This window comes from Ostrinia furnacalis, unplaced genomic scaffold, assembly GCF_004193835.3.
Source record: "Ostrinia furnacalis isolate ACB-3 unplaced genomic scaffold, ASM419383v2 OfSCF7311, whole genome shotgun sequence".
NCBI lineage: Eukaryota > Metazoa > Arthropoda > Insecta > Lepidoptera > Crambidae > Ostrinia > Ostrinia furnacalis.
Window position 1 is genome coordinate 411058 of NW_021137550.1, and position 23063 is coordinate 434120.

Consider the following 23063-nt stretch of genomic DNA (forward strand, 5'->3'; position numbering starts at 1 on the left):
TTCGACTGGCAGGAGGCTGGGAAGGACATAAATGATCAGCAATGACCAACAGCATATTTCATTTAAACACCACAATCAGAATACCAATTAATGAACAAAAATAGCCTTGCGCGACAGATCCTATTTTGCTTTTCTCAACATAATTGACACGAAGAGATATAACATAGTATGCGGGTCAACGATATTATCTTTAACGGACAAATAAGCAGATGCTATGGTTGCTATTTGTGACAGCTATTTAGCTGGTTTAGATACGCGATAAGGTTATTATTTTAAATTGAAATGGACTCTGCAAACGCGATGACAGCGGTCCTATTCTGCAAATCGATTTTGACATATTTGAAGCTTCGGCCAAATCAACACGTGAAGCTTACGTCGGCGATGGCGGACAAATAAGCAGATGCTATGGTTGCTATTTGTGACAGCTATTTAGCTGGTTTAGATACGCGACAAGGTTATTATTTTAAATTGAAATTGACTCTGCAAACGCGATGACAGCGGTCCTATTCTGCAAATCGATTTTGACATATTTGAAGCTTCGGCCAAATCAACACTTGAAGCTTGCGTCGGCGATGGCGATGGCGATGGCGATCACTACGCGTGTATAGATCGCCGCGACCAATGACAGGATGCGTTGATGTCAACTCATCGCTACAAATTCGTACCGTTTAGTCCGAGTATCTCTATTTCAATCAAAGGACTAAAGCACGTGCCAATAACCCTTAGAATCTAGGAAACCAGGTTAAAAATATTCACATTAAACATTCTATGGAACTAATCTAAGTATAGTGAAATAATTTTGAGATTATTGGCACAATTTAGTTTGTTTCAGGCGATTTATATCATAGGAATGTACAATATTACCAAAATCTATTCACGCGTACGAGAGGGATGCGCGAAACCGATATGTTAAAATCACCATTAGAATAAACCATTTATCGGACGTGTTAAAATGAGTTTATAAAGAAGACCATTTATTAATCCCTTTGAAGGTGAAACGATACAAAAACATTTGAAAATGTTTTATTCATTTTCAATACTAACCAGTGAGCGATTCTTAATTCTAATACTTGCGATGCCTAGGTAGGCCAGGTGTTGCGAAGTAAATGTAAATATTTTATTGGGGAGGCGCAAACAGCGCCTGGGAGATCAATAAAATTTGTTTGTTTTGTAAAATGCCCTCCACTGTCTGCTTTATAGATTGTGTGCATGAATTATTCAGGAGTGGGAATGGAATACACACCAGTTACATTTGTTTAATGGTTCGCTTGATGAAACGCATAACTTTGAAATCTTTATTCGTCAGATATTTGTAGCTTTTTCGTATATGGACGGTACTTTTATTTCAAGCCTGGGGAGTCGTGTCAGTAACAAAAAGATATTTTGTTTTCGTTTTTTATTATTCCATCATCACCATTGTCTACTTCATTAACTCATAGCTAGATATAGTATATACCTCTCATGCCTTACTACCAATAGACGCCGACTCCAAACTTTAGCTTTCTATTCTCTATCAACTGCTCCAGTACCTTTCGTATGACTATTTTGCTAGAGGGGTCATACCTGCTTTTAACTTTTATATTTATTTAAAGCCTTATTCACGTTACAGAACACCTCGACCGAAATACTCATTAGTGCTTTTAAAAAAGAGTTTTCATTTTCCCTTTTCTTGTTTCTCTATGCAATCACGTTGTACAATTCGTTCTAACTTCTCGTATTTCAATATCATTTCCAATTAAGCTCAAAATATTTGCCGGTACAATAACTATTTATTTTACCTTTTAAGGAAAGCCGAGTAAAAGATTTCACAATGTTTAAAATTTCCTATTCAAATTTCCTCTACGTGGTTCTGGCACGCGTTCGTTAGCAAAATGCATAATGCAACATCATCCCTCGGACCTACGCCAGCCAAAAGTGAAATTTTAAGAAAAACCACACCGTTTAAATTCACACCTGGTTCTTTTGCCATATTTTCACATTGAATTTTTACAGTTTCATTACGGGAAATGTCCGAGTGAATGGTTGAGAACATGTTTGTAATTACTATTTTTTTCTTGTATCGTTCGTCTACCTTTTTAGAATTAAAGTAGGTTTAAGGATCATTTGGTATTTTTTGTTCGAACTGAATAGAGTCCATCATGGCATCTTTGTCAAAACGTTATATTTAATCTCTAGATTGCCTCATAAATGAGGATTTGATTAAAATGATTCATTCATGATTTAATAAAGACTTTAAATGAATCTGTTTGTAAATAGTGCCTTCCTTATTTTATTAACTAATGTTTTTAACTAAGAAATCGGGAAATGTAATTTCCTACCAAATTGGCTCCAAAGAAAGTGACGTACCTCCATTAGTGTAAAACCGTTTTCTGCCAAACGTAACCTTATTAGCTATTTAATTGAATGGTCCAAGTGTTTGGCATTCGCGTAGCACACGCGAAAAGCTTTTAGTGCGTACAAAACTACTTACTTACCTCCCGTTCCGTTCACGAAATGAATTTTATTGAGTTACCCCCTAAAAGCTACGAGCAATTTAATCATTTGCTCCAAATACAGTGTATTATCGTTGAGACACGCGGGTAGTGTGCTAATTAATCGCTTTCTACTCTAAAGCTGTTAAGAAGACATAATAGTTGTTTCAACAGGAAATAACTCAGATATATCTGTTAAGTCGGGAACACAATGGAACAATAATAAGTACCTAATAAGTTTGCTTATTATTTTATCATAATTACAATTAATGTTTATATTTAGTAATTATAATCATATTTCAGGACTCAAAAGAAACATTACATTACATTACGAACAGTACAATGAATAATACATAAACTTATTGTACGTAATTGGCCACCTATTTGACTATCAAACTCTACCTAACCCAAAAATAACCCGTAAAAGTTACAAACGAGATTAAGGGCAAATTAACTCGCACGAACTAAAAGTTTGTTATTGCGTAGAACTACAGCTACTGAAATATCGAGTAAATAATATTGTTTATTTTAACAATATTGTGTAAATTAAAACAACTAATAAGTAATTCGACACAATCACTAGAACATCCTAACTATGTCCAATGATAAGATGTTCTACATTTTAATGGTGATTGCCAAATTAAATTTAATATGCAGCTAATATCTCGAAGATTATTATTTACGTATATTGCTTAAACTTATACTATTTCCATCAACAATAAGTGTGTCAATAAATACTTTTTATTTCCATGTTGTTATTACCGCTTAGATGACGATAAAGTATGATTAAAATTGGAAACTATACTGACGCAAAGAAATTAAGATAGGCTTTTGTTTTAACATTTTGTTCGCGCATGGTACCTATCGGTCAATGGTCTAACTCGTTTGCAGTCGAGTTGCTCTAATTATCCAATTGTAGTTCATTCCGAAGTCACTCTTTATTATCGAAAGGATGTAAGCAGTTTGTCTAACAATTGCACGAGTATCGTTCTACACGGCTCTCGTTTGCTTCATCTCAATTCCCATTAACAAAATGGATTCTTGTTGTCATTTAAAAAAAATACCAAAACAGCAAAACGTAAACAATTACAAAAACAAAAGTTGATGTCAACTTCGTAACTACTAAACAGTAATAGCACAAATCTATTTCGTCTTGTGCACAAATTTAATTAAGAGCATTATTTAAGAGCTGTCCGAGTTTGAGAAAACAGAAAAGTTATTTGTTGGAAAGCCCCAATTAAGGGCAAAGCTTTCTGGACTTAATCCAATAAACCTACTCATTTAGAGCGAAATAAAAGGTACCTAAATAATTTTAAGGGGTATTGAGTCTATACCGGGTCGGAAGGGGTTGCTTGCCTGTCCGGTTTCGACCCGGTCAATCCGGTTCTGATGCAATTTGTCAGCGCCTCGATTTTGAATGCGATCGGATTTTTAGTAACACAATTTTCTGCGGACGCATCTAAAAGTCTAACTCCAAAATCTATTTGACAAAGGACATTGAATTGTGAAATGTGTTCGTTATTTTAAAGCTTATTTTTGATATTATAATATATCAATGGCTAGAATTATATTGTTAATTATATTACAATTACTGAAATATTTATCGACAATCCGCATGCATAAACGCGTAGCAACAATGAATACTTTCAATTCAACTTAATTATGACATCGACGTGATTGTAAAGGTTAATTTACAATACAATATATGCATTTATTTTTGATAACAGCTCATAATGATTTGAGATCGCGTTAAAACAATTTGTACCATTTAATCGTGTTCGTAGTTTATAAAAGGTAAAATAATATTTTAATTGTTCCCGACAAACACAGACAAATAAGTTTTGACTTGCCCGAATTGTTTTGTTTCTATTGTTACAATCCAATTCCGACCTTTCCGGGCGCGGTCAGCCTGTCAGTTAGTGAAAATGTAAAGTTGGCCACGCACCAGCGCCATCTATGACCGTTTATTTATCGCGTAATTGATTAAACAACGAGACAAACTCCAATTAATTTTGACAAGGATAAAATGTAAAGGGCGGCTGACGGGCCTGATTAATTTATTTAAGTAACTTCAACATTATATTAAGATCGCCTTACTCGATCGTGAGCTGCCCAACTTATTACACTTTTGATTGATGTAAATGTAATTACAATTTTCATTTGTAATTATTACAGTTAATTTTGCAATTACGGTATTAGATTCAGTGATAATAACCGACCAAACACTGAGAGGTATTTAACCGCCTCATCTTCCGCTCCATAAAACAATTAAGATAATTTCCTGAATATTCATGGGAATCATCGCTTTTTCAGCGAAACACAGATACTCGCTTAATCCAATCTGAGGATCAGGTTGGATAAGCGTGATTCTTTTATAGTGGATAGTGTAAGTGAGGCGTTTGATAAGATTTCTATCACGTTAAAAACCTTAGGCTGAGTTGCACAGCAAATCAAATTCTAACAGCAACGATAACTGATGTATTTTTCTGGAGTTTTACAGATTTTTGACATTTGTTAAAGCTGGTGACATTTGTAAGATGGTGCGACCTAGCCTTATACTCGTAAGTTTATGCAAAATTGCTATTATAGTTACTGATCAGGCTGAAGCTTCTACAGGTTCCTCCCTACCATTAAAGATTCTTATCTTAGTACCTAATATTTTTTCTTATCATGTTATTGTAGGTTACAGCCTAATTAATATAAATGTATAATATTACAGTCGTCGTAACACTTTCTTTCTAATTGAAAGCACAACCTCAGCAATGATAACGTCATGATGATTGCAATCATCATCATTTTCATTTTAGCCACAGGACGTCCACTGTGCTGAACAAAGACCTCCCCTACAATTTCATAAAGATTGCGGGAAGGCGCTGGATGCAGGCCGCTGTCAACCGGCCAATTTTAAAGTCATTGGGGAGGGCTATTATGACAATATGAAATGACAATAATGACATTACTGTTCTATCTTGCTGAAGCTGAAATGGTTTCTTAAGTTAAAGTCTAAGATTTTATTTAGTACTTAGGCCCTTTCTAGGGCGCTTATACATAGTTCTTACATTGCGTAAGTTAAAAAGAGATATTCTTATCTATATTTAGGAACGTACTTAATAACATTAGCTTAGTACTAAGAGGAAATGAAAACAGACATCACTTTCGGGTCAGAATTTTTGTACGTGACTGTTTTAATACTTTGACTTGGTTGACGTCTTATTTTTAGATCTTATCTTTAACTCAACAATGAAGACGGAAACAGTGAGATCTCTTCGTTAAATATCGTTACCACGACTTTTGAATGACCAATCTGAAATACACCTTTTGTAATGCGGAGTCCCACCATGTCAGCGATGGCACGAAGCACCAAACTTAATACCCCGAAACATTTTTTGTTATTTCAAAAGGATTTTTAAGGGTTGTTGTTTAAGCAACGGAAGTTTTAGGCTGGGTTGCACCATCTTACTTTAAAAATTTGTCAATCTCCATAGAAAAAACACCGGTTATCGTTATAGTTACAGTCAAAGTTAGGTGGTGCAACTCAGCGTAAATAACCAGAACTAACCCTGTAATTTTTCAGTGTATGCAGCTATTACATAAACTGCAGTAACTTTGTGGGTAAATACCTTTTTAATTTTAAGATTGACCAGTTATCTATAGGATCAATACCAATTTGTGTCTCACGTGTATAACCCAAGAGTCTCCTGTTCCACCTCGGTTGTGCTAATACGCAGTCACAGTTATGCAGCGCTGAACTTGCAGCGCAGGCGTTAAGTGCATGCAAATTGCACACACATAGCCTATAACTACTGCAGACATGTTAGAATAAATCTAGTCGTTATGTTTTAAACATCTATTTCGTTCTAAATAACTACATAAGAAGTAACAAGTGTATATTCTTGAGTATATTTTGCATCGAATTACGCCCCAATAAAACACATTATTTCAAAAGAGAAACAGTAGATACAAATGCATTTACATAAATGAAAAAAAAAAACCAAACGAATTGAGAACGTCCACCTTTTGTTGAAGTCGGTTAATGACCTGTCTGTTATGTTTTAATTGTAGCGCAAAATATCAGTCCTTTGATCTTTACCTACTGAAACATCAAACATCAACCTAATGTACTGGTAATATGGAAGCAATAAATATATATTAATATTGAGTCATTTTATTTTTCGTATAAGACTACGCTCTACAGATTTCTTTTACTTATTGATTTCCGCAACATTACGACTTGCACTTTTACACTATGAACCCCACAAAATGTGACAGCTTTCTACAGTTTAAAAGCCAATTTACACCTGCATTAAATGCCGCAAAATTCAAAATCATTTTTGCAGAGGTTTTTCCTAAACTTAACTACCTAACTTTATTTATCAAAGGAAAATAGTCTTACTTGCATTGAAATAGAGTTCACAAACTGTCGTCTTTGTGCTAAGTGAACAGTGATTACATATAATTGTGTATAGAACATAGTTAAGATAGAGCAGCTAAGTAATCGCAAATCAAAAGTGACCTCTTACTTTTCTAAGATTTTCAAGTAAAATATACGTTACATGAAATACCACTCACTGATTAATCACGAAATATCAGAAACTATAACACCTACAAACTGGATTTTAGGAAACTCCACCCCTAAGGGAACCACGCGTACGAAGTCGCAGGCGGCCGCAAGTAAATTCATAAAACGAAACATTCTATTCATAGGAACTAATAACGACATTTCTAATTTTGTAAGAAGCATACCTACCTATCCCGGAAAAAATACTTGAGAATTTTTACTGAGCATTTTGTATTACCATGTTTCTGAACAAATAAAATGAATATAACGATGCAAAGGTGCCGAGCGCTGCCTTTCGCACAGACGCTACGTGCGAAGTTTGACAGCAGCATCAAAGAGTGAGTTTTCAAGCGCCATTAAACGAACGTCCTGAACAGCTTGTTCTTCTTGAGCTATGACAAAATGCAGTTAGCACGACACTAGGGCGGCCAATCGTCGCTGATAAAAACTTCTCCTGGCTAAACAAACATCTGGGCGGGCGCACTCAATTACAGAGTTTGTTGCAAGGAAATTCCCACATTTTTTTTCCCATTTCCTTGTTACAACTTATTAACCTCGTTCCTAGAAACTAATATTTGCAAGATCGAAGTTCAATTGAAGTTTATGTCGCCTTTAAAGTTTCTATTCAATGGTCTTCAGTGATACGTCGGGGCCTCGGTTAAACTTATGCTACGTCAATTATTAGTTTGAACGACTAAATTGATTTTACGTGTGACTTTGACGCTTATACATAATAACTAGAAACAAATTAGCACCGCGTCTTTGGTGCTGACCTTTATTAAACAATATTAACTACGAGTAGAGTGTTAAACGGTTTTACAGTTAAATTTATTGATTGCATGATATCAAAACGAAAGTAAGGCTGGGTAAGGTTAATATTATAAGTACATATTTTATTACTAAGCTACGTTCTATTTGTAATATTCTCTAGCTGGATCTTAGTGAAACGCTTAAACGTTGAAATAAGCCGGAGAACCACTTAATTATTTTAATCCTTTGCTGTCATGAATTGGACTCAAATAGAAAACTCTAACTGGAAAAGATCTGTGGAATGTTTATTTAAATAAATTATTACTACAGATAGATGACAACTGTTTATGTTATGAGACAGTTTTATAGGTTATGATGAGAATGAAATAAAGACAAAATATATCTTTTGTTTTTTAAATAAGCAGTCACTAAGAAATTAGAGAGCTCAGTTAGGTAGAGAGATCACTAGTTTTGTATAATATAATACTAATAATAATTGTTACCATTTAAAAAGAAGAAAAATTTATCCTTAAATTTTTTTTTAATATTGTATTTACCTTTAACAAAAAATAAAAGCGTATATTTTTTTAACACGTAAGATGTTTTGAAATTAGCTTTATTTTTACAAAATAAAACAAATGCAATTTGGTCTACACATAATTTCTATCACAAAAATATTGCTTCTAAAATGTAACAAGAATTTGCGCGAAAACATGAAAGCCGAAATTAAATCAACATAAAGCATAGAAGTGCATGAATAATAAAAACGGGAATACATATTTTGCGTGAGTTCTCAAGCGTATTTCCTGCTTTCCCTTATTTCCCGCGGGAAAACTCAACTTATAGAGGACATAAGTTGTACCGATATCGGAGTAGAAAGATGGAACTAGGAATTCCTTTATTCAAGCATGCGATTGGAAATCTCTAGATTTAAGTAAGTGTAGCAGTTTTGATAAGTTCTATCATTAAAATTCCAGGTAGTAATGTTATTGTGTTTATGTTAGGAAAGTGTTTGTAGGATTAAGTGACACAAAATTTTCGGAATTTTACATAGGTACTTGTTTTAGTAAAATAATAAATAATTGGAAAAAACATTGTTAAACGTATGTAACTCACATTCAAAATTATTTATTTTTATTTATTTTTTACTGAACATTAATTTAAAATGTTAGATTGATGGAATACTAACTGGATAAACGTTTGAATATTGTTGAGTAGTTGACATAACACAGGGAAATTCATATAAATTTTCGTCTGCAGAAAACTGGCCTGTCATTACAAATATTTAACAGTTTCATCGTCATCATCATCATTTCAGCCATAGGACGTCCACTGCTGAACATAGGCCTCCCCTAATGCTTTCCACGTTGATCGATTGGTAGCAGCCTGCATCCAGCGCTTCCCTGCTACCTTTACGATGTCGTCAGTCTACGTTGTAGGTGGACGTCCTACGCTGCGTTTTCTGGTACGCGGCCTCCATTCCAGAACCTTGCTGCCCCATTGGCCGTCAGTTCTGCGTACTATATGCCCTGCCCATTTAACAGTTTACCATCAGGTTATTTCACAGTTAATTTATAACTAATATGACATTTCTAGTCTTTGATAGCTACTGTGTTCAGTAAATACCTACTGACTGTTCAGCAACGATGATTACGTAACCACAAAATAAAATGGCCGTACATTTTCCGATTTGTATGGTAGCATGGTAGGGTAGATATTATTTATCCCTTAGGATTTTGTCATTGTTAGTTAGGCTGTGGCCGCTACGATCTACAAAGCCGCGCAAACGATCTCCGATAGTGTTGTAAATGGATAGTGTATCGGGATTCTATCGATAACGTAATGACCTAGAATATCAGTCAGGGTGCTGGTCGGCTGATAATGGACGTTGTCGAATTTCGATAGTGAAGGGTGTGGTGTATTTTAAAAGTAACATATTTGTTCATACACTGAAAAAGCTTATTATAAGTAGGTACTCGTACAGGTATCCTTCCGTTTGGCCAAATTACTTTTCGCCAAATTTCACTTCGCAAACAACTTATCGCCAAAGTTTCATTTCCCAAATGAACTTTTAGCAACTGTTCTTTTCGCAACTATTTCATTTCGTCAAATTATCATTTGGTAAAATTTTACTTGGGGGCNCCCCTTGGCAAATGTTTATATAGCAAATGTTTTATTTTGCCAAATATTATATCCCAAATAATTTGTTTGGTCAAATTGACACTTCACATAACTACCCACCGTTACCCACAAATCAAAGCATAAGGCACATGATCATGGTTTTCACAAGAATTTTATGTAACACAAAGATATTTCAGAAAATGGTATGGTTGCAAAAAGTAGGTATTGCAGAAAATAGTAGGTTAGGTTAGGTTAGAGAACAGTGACCCTTAATGCGCGAAGGCGAGCGAAGCGTGCCGCGGCAGCGGCCGCCGAGTGCTAGAATCACCTCTATTGTGAATGAATCATTTGGAAATTTCGATAAAGAGAATGAAATAAGAAAATTAATTAAGAACAAATTTTATATTAACTACCCACTAAATAAAATAATAACCACAAGCTAATTTGTATGCATTCTATGCAACAATCAAATTATTTTGTAAATAGTTTATCGTGAAATATTTTTGCCAAATGAAACATTTGGCAATACATACTTTGCCAAACAATAATTTGCTAAACAATGATATGCCGAAAACGACATTTGCGAATTAAAAGTTTGCAATAAGTTGTTTTGCCAAATGAGAATTTGCCAAATAAAAATTTGCGAAACGTTGTTTGCGATGTGATAATTTGGGAAACGTTTTTTGGCCAAACATTAGTAATCCACTCGTACATCCTGTACGTACTTTTTGTGTATGTTGAACAAAGTCTTATTAGTGTTAACGAATTTAAGGGATAATGATAAAAATATAAAAACATTACACAATTTGAAACGTAATACTTATTACAATCGGAGCGTTTTTGTTTTTTTATTTTAACACGACTATACATATATCTTCAGGCCAACAATCGATAAATTACTTTAAGACTGTTTCACATCACTAATTCCTGCTATTAGTATTCTCCCATCGTCCGCAACACACATCAAAGACGAAATTCAACGCCACATTATCTCATAAAAAATATCTGGAACAGACGTATAAAATTCCAAGATTCGGCCCGTGGGGTGTTCCACGTTAATTATTATTATTCCCACTGTCATAATTGAATGAGAAATATTTTGGAGAGTATCCGGGCACGGACCAACAGTTTATTTATTTACGGGCAATTTTTAATTAAGTAGTTAGTTCTTTACATTGGAAGGGCTGGTTTTTTAGGTTTTTTTTTTCATGGAAACAATAACTTTGGATATTTTTTCATGATAAAGGTTTAGAATAAGAACGAAGCTAAAGAGTTAGCCGTTGTTTAGCTTGCTCCTCAAATCACCTACTATACGAGTAACAAAAATGTACCTATACCAATTTAAAAATATATTTGTTACATTTTTAATAGTAAATGGGATAAACGAGTGGGAAATATAAAAACCTTTCTTCGAAAGTTCTTCAAACCTCGTCAATTTAGCGACTCCCACGCTAAATAAATCCTTAAAAGCTAAAAATAAAATAATTCACTGTATCATTCCCTTATCATCCCATTAAATTTTAATTCCAAAATGCGATTTTTTCTCGCAACTTTACATCGAAAGAGCCGCGTAACATCGTGTGCTATTTCAATTAATTACTTACCCTTAATTACTTGTTTGCGAACGTGTAAAAGTACCTAGCATGGCGGGTAATTAACGTGGATGAAAGGCATGGCGGGATATGCCCCAGATAAATTATGTGCCCGAACGTTACTTTGACTGATGAAGTTTTACGGAACGAGTGAAAAAATTAAGCTAAGGTGTGTTGGCCGACCGCCGACCAAAAAATTACGTAAATGCATAATTACCACAATACAGTAGGTGCTAGATTATTGTGCTTTATACAATCCTATAAGTCAGTTACTGATAATTTGTTTATTTATTTTATAAGAAAACCAACAATGTTTTTCTGAGATTAAATTATGACTAATACCTACCCAAAATTATGGCAAATAACAGGTTTTCCTTACTTGACAAATAGTAAGTACTTTATTTAATCAACTTTAAGACGTTATTTTATTTCAATGCCGAATCTGTAACTTCCGTCTGAAAACTCTGTGTTTTATGTATCTTCATGGGGCTCCGACAAGTTAAGAAAGTTTAGGTCTCTGCAACTCATTTTCCAGTTTCCTTGGTTGCAACTCTTTGAGCAAATAATTTTAACCGATTGCCACTTTCGATTGGACTTTAATTTGTATCCAGTTTGCTTGACAAGTTTGATGCCTAATAAATAATAATAAATTAATATCCTTGGACATTTTTACACTGCGCCGCTAGTCCCAAACTAAGCAAAGTTTGTGCTATGGGTACTAGACAACGCTGCCTAGTGAAATACTTTTTTTTTGTAAATACATACATATTATACATAGCCCATTTATGCCCGGCCGGGAACCGAACCCAGGGCCTTTTGGCATAGTAGTCCGTTCTGAACCACTACACCAAACGGCTGACATAATCTAAAAAAAAACAGTACCTACTCAGTTAAGTCCGGATAACAAATAAAGGTAACAAAGAATCGTAAAAGGCTCTATGCTTTGTTTAAGAAACAAAATGCTTACATACTGCAGTGTTCAATACGCAGACAATCTTTCAAGATCAGACACAGATTGACAGAGAATACGTTGTTTGTATTTTACTCTGCAAACCTCCTGCCCCAGAGAATACAGCGTCTAGGCATGCACGTAGCAAAGGAATAAGAAATACATAATTTATAAACATGAAAGAACTGCAGATGTAGGTAATCGGTTGGATAACTTACCCTTACCCAAAAAACAAAAGTAATTACTTTCATAATTTTTCAGCCACAATACGTCCATTGCTAGACATAGGCCACATCGCCCGGTTGGTAGCGGCCTGCATCCAGCGCTTTCTTGCTACCTTTATGAGGTCGGCAGTCCACCTTGTGGGTGGTTCATCATCATCATCATCTCAGTCATAGGACGTCCACTGCTAAACATAGGCCTCCCCCAATGCTTTCCATGTTACCCGGTTGGTAGCGGCCTGCGTCCAGCGCTTTCCTGCTACCTTTATGAGGTCGGCAGTCCACCTTGTGGGTAGATGTCCCACGCTGCATTTTCCGGTACCTACTTTTTGGTTGTAATACTTAAATGAATAGGTCTAGCATATTTATTTACCTCAGTAAAACCTGTCAGTATTTTATTGGAAAACGTAGTGTTGATTCACGTTTTCAGGCCAATTCCATTATAATTTCAAACGCTTTCCAGTTGAAAATATTCTGAATGGATTATCAGAATAATAAATTCAAACCTGACTACTTTTTCTGGTACCTGCTTGTTTTATTAAAACAAAACGAAATGATCAATTCAAATGGTTGGTTTATGTGAATTCGATTTAGATTTCTAGGAACTGGTTTCTATTGGAAAAGTCGGTAACTATGTATTACAAATTTTCCGAAGTATTGACTTTTATATCGAATCTGCGGCTTGCTTAAATTACAATCGAATTTTCCCAAAATCGTTCACGTTTATTAATGTTTGAATTCAAAACTGAATTGAAAATGTATACAAATAAAGTTCATTTTCGTCTTTAAACTTTTTTACACGTTTTCAGGTGTATAAAATGAAGTTTCCCACAGGTCAAGGAGGCGAGTACTTTTCGACAGCTCATTATCAAGCAGTCAAAGCGCTGTAACCTGTTAAAATAACAGGAGTTTGCGACGAGGTATTAACCACGAGATAGGGATGCGCCATCGCGCCACTGCTAAATTTTATCTAAAAACTATTCATTACTAATACGTATACATCCGGTAAGTTAAAACCTAAGCTAAATTAGACTACTGACGACAATGTACCCCGTAATAATGCCTGACAAAAGCAATAAAATGAGAAAACCAGCAAGATATTATTTTCCCTGAGTATACGTATACTGGACCTTTAAATACCTTTAATTTGTACTAAAGTAGTAGAGTAGGGTGAATCACATTTAATAGCTGTTTATAACTGAATGAAAATAATGTTCCACAAGGTGGACCAACGACCTCATAAAGCTAGAAGGAAAGTGCTGGATGCAGACCACTGCCAACCGGTCAATATGGAAGTCATTCGGAGAGGCCTATGTTCAGCAGTGGTTGTCATGTGTTTAAAATTATAATAATTATGAATGTCCTTAATTGTTTCACATTAGGTACAGATATAAGCATCAAATATTTTAATTCAGAATACAAAACAACATGGGTAATGTCCAGCTTTAAAAATTAAAAACGCACAGCCCTACTGAGAGTGGGTCCGTCGGCAAATGACGTACTGACAGAAACTTCTTGTTTGCAACCGCGCCGGAAGAGCTACACAAATAACCCGTTTTGCATTATGAAAATAGAGTGGGTGGAATAAAAACAAGCTAGAACTTTCAATTTGAAAGGCGTTTTTCTACCAATAGAACCAATAGCTTTTGTTTTTGGAATAATTTTATAGTTTTACTTTTTTTGCAGCATTTTATCAAATTATGTCACAAACGACACTTATCATGTTCATACTTACGTCTATTTCGCTTGAAACCTTCCTAACGAAACAAAATTACATAGGTGTATGATTGGTATGAAAATTACATAGGTATACTTGCGATCTTTAGAACTTAAACTGACCGGACTATGCTACAGCTGTTAGTGGCATGGCGTTACAATGGCGATATAAATGCTGCCCTCTCCCTTGATTCTCTGGAGAAGATCGCTGCCTAGTGAAATGCCGTCTAAATTGCGGTGTTTCGGATTTTTATTTATTTTGTGTCTTTATTGCGTGATTTACAATAAATCTGTCTAGTTACCAGGTACATTGAGATTATATCGTGTCTATTTCATTTACTTTCAATGTGCGGTATAAAACAATCAACTATCGCAATGGCGGAGCGATTCCTGTATGAATGGAAGCGATGCAGTGGCTTGAGCGGTGGACAAAGAGCGGCGAGATAAGAATCGCAATGCAAGGAGATATTGAATGCAAGCCGTGGTGAATCGTTCAAGTCGCCGAGGGAATCGTATGTACTCGTACTCGTATGTATCGTATAATTGTATGCGTATTATTCGGATATAAAATTGACGATATATAAATAAGTTTGAGTCTAATAAGTACTTTATTATAAACAAACAATAATTAACATATGAATTTTAAAATATGAATATACAGAAAAGACTAGAAAAGTTATAAACTGCGGATGTCTTATGGCGTTAAAGATATAATATAATCTAATAAAGGCTGGGTTGCACCAACTTAGTTTAACTTTAATTTGTCAAACTCCATACAAAAATCACCGGTTATCGTTATAGTTACGGTTAAAGTCAGATGATCCAACTCAACCTAAATAAATTATCTTTAAATATCTTAAGTTACCTTTAAATAAAAGCATACCGTAGTTACTAGCAAGAATGAGCTTTAATTAAATAAACGAATATAATAACGTAGTAGAATCTTGAATGATCTGAAAACGTTTGTAATTAAATAATAAAATAGTGAAGAGGCTAGGGAATTGGCGCTATTTTGAAATATCTGGCTGTCTAGCCAGATATTAAAACAGACAGACATCCTCTTTTTCTTCGTGCCTACGTATTCCCCAATGCACAAATAGTCAAAATTAAAGTAGGTACACTAGACCGAAAAGAAAAAGAAAAGCTTCTATTCAAAATTACCTAATTACTGAGCTTTATAAAACAATATTTACATACACATACTGAAAAAAATTAAGTTATACAGGGTGATTTAGCGGATAAAAATGATTAAAGAAAAAATTTTTTTTTCTTTACGTAGTACCTACTTACATCGAATAAGTTACTGATTCTGAATCGCTCCTAAAAATTTGGACACTGATTGCAAAATCATCCTGTAGGTTTTCAAAATTACCTACCGAGCTTTATGAAACAAAACATTCTGAAAAAAGTTAAGTTATTTTATATTTATTAAAAAAACTAAAGCTTGCATAAGTTTATTATTTAATTTCATAAATCTAGGTCAGGTAATTTGGAAGATAATGAAGATTTTCTAACCGACCCTTTTTATTTGCGGTCCAGTATATTTCAGTAGGAAAATAAACAGTTAGAACCCACAAGTATTTCTAGACATGGGTGTCGGCTTCCCGTCTGCTCAGGTAAGGACGGCACATCAAGGTAATCACTGTGGTACCTTATTTCCTCGCAAAAGGGTCGAATTTGCATCAAAAATGTAGAGTCTAATGTGCTGTCAACTATTTTAACCGCAAGAATATTGTAGTGTGGTCGTTTTATTTTTAGATTTTCTATAGGTATATTTACATTTCAACACCGACCCCAATCATTGTCAAAGTACGGCTTAAGGCTGAGATTTAGTTTCCCACAGTGTGGTAAAAATAGGGATAAAAAATATTTGTATTATGCATTGATTTGTTTTGTGAATGACGGCATGAAGCGGAAAACTTATGACGTTTTTTTATTAAAAGCAAAACGTAATTTATCTTTGTTACCAGTATATGAATATGACTTTTGGAGATAGTAAAATGTAATTTTGTTTTGATATCAAAAACAAGTTTAGCAAACAAATAAAATATTAAAGTAATACACAATTACATATAAGTAAGTCTGTTTTCTGAATAAAACAAAACAAAATAAAATAAATGATATAGGCAGAAAAAACACTGTAACCTATTTGAGGATTAACGTTCATCAGTTGTTTTATTACAATAAACAAGCTCTATGTAATTTAGATAATTGATAGTGTAATATTTACTGGATGTAATCCCAAACATATTTTATCAGTATTATTTTCATAAATGTTAACTGTGTTTGCAATGCGAATATTTATTAGTACATAAAGCTGAATCATCCTCTCACAGAAAAAACTTTTTAAAAGAGTAACAGTAGTTCTAATTTTAGAGTTAAAAATATATTACACTACAGCCCTACTTTCCCTTACATATCGTATACACTAACGAACTATTAATAGCGGAGCAAATAAGACTAAGGAAGCGCTGAGTGTTGTGCATGTCTAACGCATTAGCGGCCGACTTCAAACTAATCAAGAACGGCGTAGCCCGCGTTACGCGTGTATGTATGTAATTTATCAGCGCTTATTCCCATATAGCAATCTGTAGGGATGTTCTAGTACGCAGACTCCGGTCCTGCTCCAGCCAGTCGGTTACCGGAGGGAAGACGAGGCGGACGCCCCGTGACGTCACGCGGACAACTCTCTCGACCAGCGGACAGTGCATGAAAGTTTCGAACAAGTTACAGTTGTTTACGTAGACCAGGATTTCTGTTGGAATGATTGAAATCACTTAAAAAGTTAAGGTAAGTTCAGTGTTTTATAATTTTATGAATAAGGTGAAGTGATTTTTTTTGTAACAGGAAAAGTTTCTATTTACCTGAAAAGGTTTAGCTGTTTCTGAGTGGAAATGAATCCTTTTAAGACGGTGCGCGACTCGCCAAAACTTCCCCTCGGCAAACTTTGCGCGACCAATATCGGTGGACTTTTACTTTTAGATTGATTAGAAATTTAACTCTGTAAAGAATTAATTACAGGCCTACGGGATTCCAAACCAATTTAACAGTAAGCTTCTCAAGTTTGCAACGAGATTCTTAAGTAAAATATTGTGTTAGAGATTTGTTATTAATATTTTAAGAAGAGACACGTGCGGTACATGTTGTCATGAAACTTTCATCGCCACTTAAATCTTTGCACCCTCTTTCACCGGTGAAATAACACAAGTTTATTTTAGCTACGACGAAAGTAGATAATAAACATAAGCCCATAATACGTTACAATAATTTCAGCTGTAAAACTTTTAGGTCACACGATATACGGTTAACCAAGCGACATTTTATAAACTATCTGTAGACATTAAGGCTACGAAACACTCAACAAATCTATTTTCTGATCTGTAACCCGTTTGGTTCGGTGTTTTTCTATTTTAGTACATAATGTGAAGGGATAAAGTGCATATTGTGTTATGATGTTGGTGGGTATACCCAAAATGACAGCTCTGACACTCGACACTCGTCAGGCCCGGGTCGTATCTCGAGAGTGACGGATAAGAATCATTTGTTGGCGCGAAGTGGAGTATATCAATGTGGTCCAGACCGAAAAAAGTCGAACATTGATTTTTTTGGACGCCGAGGTCGATTTATTTTGTTTATTGTCTGTGTTGATCGATGTAGAGCTAGATTTGTCAGATCAAAAAGATAGAATTAATGTATTTTATTAAATCTCTATGTATAAGACCTTTCCTAGAATTGAGGCAAAGTTTTTACGGAATTAAGAGCTTAACTAATTATTATTGTATTTTAAGGTATTATAATCGGCTCCGTGTAATGCCGTGCTTGAAATTACAAAAAAAAAATAACACTCGTTACGGATTCCATAACTTCTACAACTTTTACATATCTAGTAAGTTACTGTAACTGTAAATTACGAAAGCAATATTTCCAACGTTGAATGAATGACGTAGAAATTTTACAATACTAGCTGAGTATTTCCTCCTAAATAAAAACAAATTTAATGATTCTGACGTCCGTGTAAAATTGAACCTCATTTCTTTCGTAAAAGTTAATTAAGTCTTTAAACTCCTACATTAATCACCAGAGGGTAATTGAGCAAAATCAATTTCGGTAGCTCAAAATTAAATGTTTTCCCGAACAAGTTTGTGATATTAGTCTTATCAAGTTACTGTCTGATTATAATTGAGTTTGCGATCAATTCTAAACCAACTTTACTAACAGTTCCGTTGAAATTCCGTTTAACGCGAAAATCTTGGGTTGTAGTGAAAATTTTAATATGGATTTAGTTAACTTTATCTAAATCTGCATTTATTAGACTTTACTTGTATTTTATTATACCTGTACTTATTTAAAACTATACTCATGTCAAACATGAAACTAAATACTCGTACCTACCTACTTATAAAATTAATTAAATATAATATTTCATCAATAATCTAGGCCTAAGCTCATCAAAGCTTATGCTATAATGATTAGACATTAAAAATAAGGGTTAAACCCTAAACATTTCTTAAGAAGTTCACAGCTTTCATATCAACCTTAGCATAAATAATACACTTGAGTAGGTACGAACCAAGGTTTGAGCTATGTTTTAGAATAACAGTTAGAACGTGTTAGTTTATATCTAACTCAATTTGAAAGGGAAAACTTGACTTGTGAAAATGTAAATTACCTAGTTCTTTCTTCTATTCCATTTAGAAACAAAGCCCTAATAACAGACTGTACCTAATACTCGTAGTCTCTATGGGCCAAGTTCATTTTACTTGATATACCTACATAAAGAAACCCAATTTCGGGGACAAACTAAGAACAAAGTTTAGACGTCAAAGTGCGTCGCAAATCATATTACGTCAGATATTAGAAATCCAAAGTGCTAAACAACTTTGATATATGAGACGTAGCTAATAGGCTGTTTCAAAGAAGCTTTGTTTGGCCTCTACTATACTCGGCGTCAAAGAAATCGCACCTCCCGCGACAAGAACTTTAAAGATTTTCTTCTGACACAATCCTGGTGCTCCGCAATTAATTAATAAACTTAAAAACTCATTTTTTCATTAACAGTCACCATAAAGACTTGAAAAAACCAACAACTATTGCCCGTCACATTTAGGACCAATAAGACCAATTTTTGTGGTTATAAAACCAAATAATGATCTCACGTGTCCTTTTTAACAGATGGATAGCGATTAATCCCAATTTAACAGTTTTATAACCATAAAAGTTGGCTCAAGCGTAGGTATCTACTTGTCGTTTTAAGAAGAGACAGTGGATCCTTCTATAGACACATTTGTGAGGTAAAAACCTTTCCTTTAATGAAATGAAGTTTAGAACTTGGCTTTCAAATGGAACCAATATTGGTGAGAAGTGGGGATGCATACGCTTGAAAGTGCTTGTCGCGGGAGGTGCGATTTATTTGACACCGAGTGTATTATATAATTATGAACCAAGTATTTAGGTTGGGTCGTATTCTGCTTTATGGGCGGGCAACGGCACGTTTTAATTTAAATGAAAGAGAAATCAAATAGGCTCATGGCACTCCGGGATCGTTGTTTACCAATCGTTGAGTCTACAAACGGTTCTGAGTGCTCGTTAATTTGCATTTTGGAGCTTGTTACCGGTTGCTAACGGTTATTTTAAATGAGCAATTATGATTCATTTCCCTGCAGACTACAGATTTTTGTCGGCCGATAGTTGCGCCCAATTTTAATTTGTATGAAGAATCAGCCGATGTAATGTGTGTACTTTCATAGGTACATGTGCATACTGATTAACATCCCGACCCGACTATCTGCCCACAAAATGCCGGTAGTCTGCGACTAGGCTATAAGTTTTGTCTAAACTAAAAGTTATTTGAATGAATGAACTAATGGTATAGGTATATAACACAGCTGTCACGCAAAAGAATAGTTAGGTTTACGACGTTACCTTTTCGTGATAATGTCCCAAAAGATCATTAAAAAATAAAACACTTTATTAACCACTTCCGAAACTCCTCATTTTCCTACCAGCGAGTAAAAAATACGATAAACTTAGTTTAGCGAGTAATTCAATAGAGTTGCCAATATTGACGACGTAAGCATCTTTTCCACTTCATTCGCTGAAAACAAGATTCTTGCACGGATTTTCATGTGAAAAACATTTTCTAAGTCAGTCAAAGTTCCTTCTTTGAATGAAATTGAAAGAGATTATCAGAACTTACTATAACAGCTCCTAATGGCATTTTTAAAGCACATAAGCTTCATGAGGTCTACTGCTTCGACGTAGCGTGACATCATGGTTGATTAATTACCTATTTCAAAATAAATATTCCTAAAAAGTTAATCACATTTAGGCTGGGTTGCAACATTTTACTTTAGCTTTATCAAACGTCAAAAATTTGTCAATAAGCAACGGTTATCGTCATAGTCACGGTTAAAATAAGGTGATGCTACTCAGCCTAAGTAATCGTACAACTTAATGAACATGTAAATGTAGAGTCATTTTAATACCTCAAATGATACCAGTTTTCAAAGCAGTAATGAAAATGTTATTTCTAAAAGATATTCCTTCCACAACATGCGCTTTAAAATACACTCGCGGCGTACTTTTATTTCCTGAAATATGTGCAGTGATTGTTTAGAATGGAAACAGTGGGCTCCGCGGAACAAAACAAGTTCCAAACTAATACAGGGTGTGTTACAATTGAAACTGTACGATGTTCTGTTATTGTTACAAAACAGTTCTGTAGCGATTTGAATATCATTCTGATAATTTGCCATTTAAATATCTTCCACCTGTTACCGAAAGCTTTGGTAATTTATCTAAACAGATACGGTTATGATTATTATTTACATGCCTAATTAATCTTTTGGTATTGTTATATAATTCCGTTAGGTTAGGTTAGGTTAGGTTAGGTTAGGTTAGGTTAGGTTAGTTACTTTTTAGTAACTTTTTGTTACACTTGTATGTAGTTACGAAAGATCTCGCGTGAATTGTAGTCCATCCATATAATGATAAAACTACTAAACCGGCTATACTATTTTTAACCCATGACGACTGCTGCACTAAAACTTAGCAGTATGACTTCTTTTTTAGTTTTAGCAGGTGCTATTTTTTAAACAAAAATGCCTGGTTTCATATGCCCTGTCATTTCAAACGACGTGAAAACCATAAAGGCACATATTAGTATTATTTTCTAAGCTAAAAATCTTATCTAAATACACAAACGTTTATTTTTACAGTATAATCGCAGCGATTCGTCTAATAGAAAAACCGCTAATTTCCGGCCGTCCACTGGCCGTCAGATTACGAAACGCGAGCGCGTGCGATGTCGACTCCAAATGATCCATAAACCTAAACTGACAAATTGATGGCCGCTGATCCCTGGGCCGATGAATTTAGATCGTTTCTTCAATCGATACTTATGGATCAGTATGATGATATGAAGTAGAAAAAATATACCTAATATAAAAAAATTAAATCCATCGGCATAATTTTTTATTTTTTTAATCGATTAACTTAGGTCTTAACCTCAAAAAGAAGTATCCTCGAAGTTTTTAGCCATACTTACTCATTATTACTACATAATATTATGTTTATATTGTATGAGTTCTACTGGACCTATATTTTATCTTACTTCATAGAAGAGATTAAGCTTAGAGATTAGATTGGCACTTAATAGATAATGAATACTATTTACTGTTTCAATTAGGTCAGATAAACGATAAAAACTTCAATGATTGTTTTAACAAATTACTTAGCAAGCCAACAAAATAATTTCTCGATCGTCACCAAATTGTCATGTTAAATTATTCAATAATATTTATTCAGAAGTAGCTTGAAAGGTAAAACAAACATAAAAGAAGCATCAAAAATTAATGACGTTTAAATATGAAGCGGTCATTCATTAACTAAATTAGTTTATTCATCGTAAATGTAGCACAAAATGTGGAAAGATTAATCTCCAATGGCCATTGAATAAAATGCGATAGTGGTTCACGCAATTTCAGCCATAATATTGGAATCCTTATATTTTTATTGCAAAAAGTTAATGCTGAACCTTAATGAAGGTTTAAATAAGTTCTCTTTTCTAAAGACCTGATTCTGCAGTTTGAAAAATCACTTTTCAACGTTATTGAGCATTTGGTTCATTCAGGGACTGGGTAGTCAATGCGAAAAAACGCTCAACGGTTGGAATGTGCAGGTGTCAAAATGTCCATACGGACCGGTTGTTAGTGTGGCAGAAAGTATGAACGTCAAAAAGTCCCAGTGCCAAAATGTACATTGTTACCATGGTTACAATGGTTTAGTGACAAATGGTACACATCACAAAACACAAGTACAACAAAAGGTATGATAGATNTGGTTTTTATTACTTTGTATTATTTTCTATCGTATTATCTTTTTAAAACAAAAAATCGCATGTCTCTATCCCTATCACAACATTTGCAATGATGACTGACTGTATTGTAATATACAGTGTGAGTCACGTTAAAGTGTACATATGAAAATAGATGAAACTAGACCTATTTTTATCGACAAAAAAGAGGTCAAAAATTTTTTGAGATTTTTTTTAAAATTTTTATAGAATTTTTTTTCTTCCAATTACTTATTGTAAAGAAAACGTAATAACTTTTAAACTAAGCGGCATATCCTGATAAAATAAAAACAGTAATAACGCTAAATAACAGGCAATACTAAAAAAATACA

General features: G+C 34.3%; 1 protein-coding gene across 1 annotated transcript in view; it reads left to right on the forward strand.

Moving 5' to 3' along the window:
* Window positions 1-17027: 17027 nt before the first annotated feature.
* LOC114363834 (chaoptin) overlaps window positions 17028-23063 on the forward strand; it is a 30473-nt gene continuing 24437 nt past the window's right edge. Inside the window, exon 1 of the mRNA XM_028319676.1 lies at window positions 17028-17168. The gene's annotated coding sequence lies outside the window, so the exon portion shown is untranslated. The remainder of the gene's footprint in view (window positions 17169-23063) is intronic.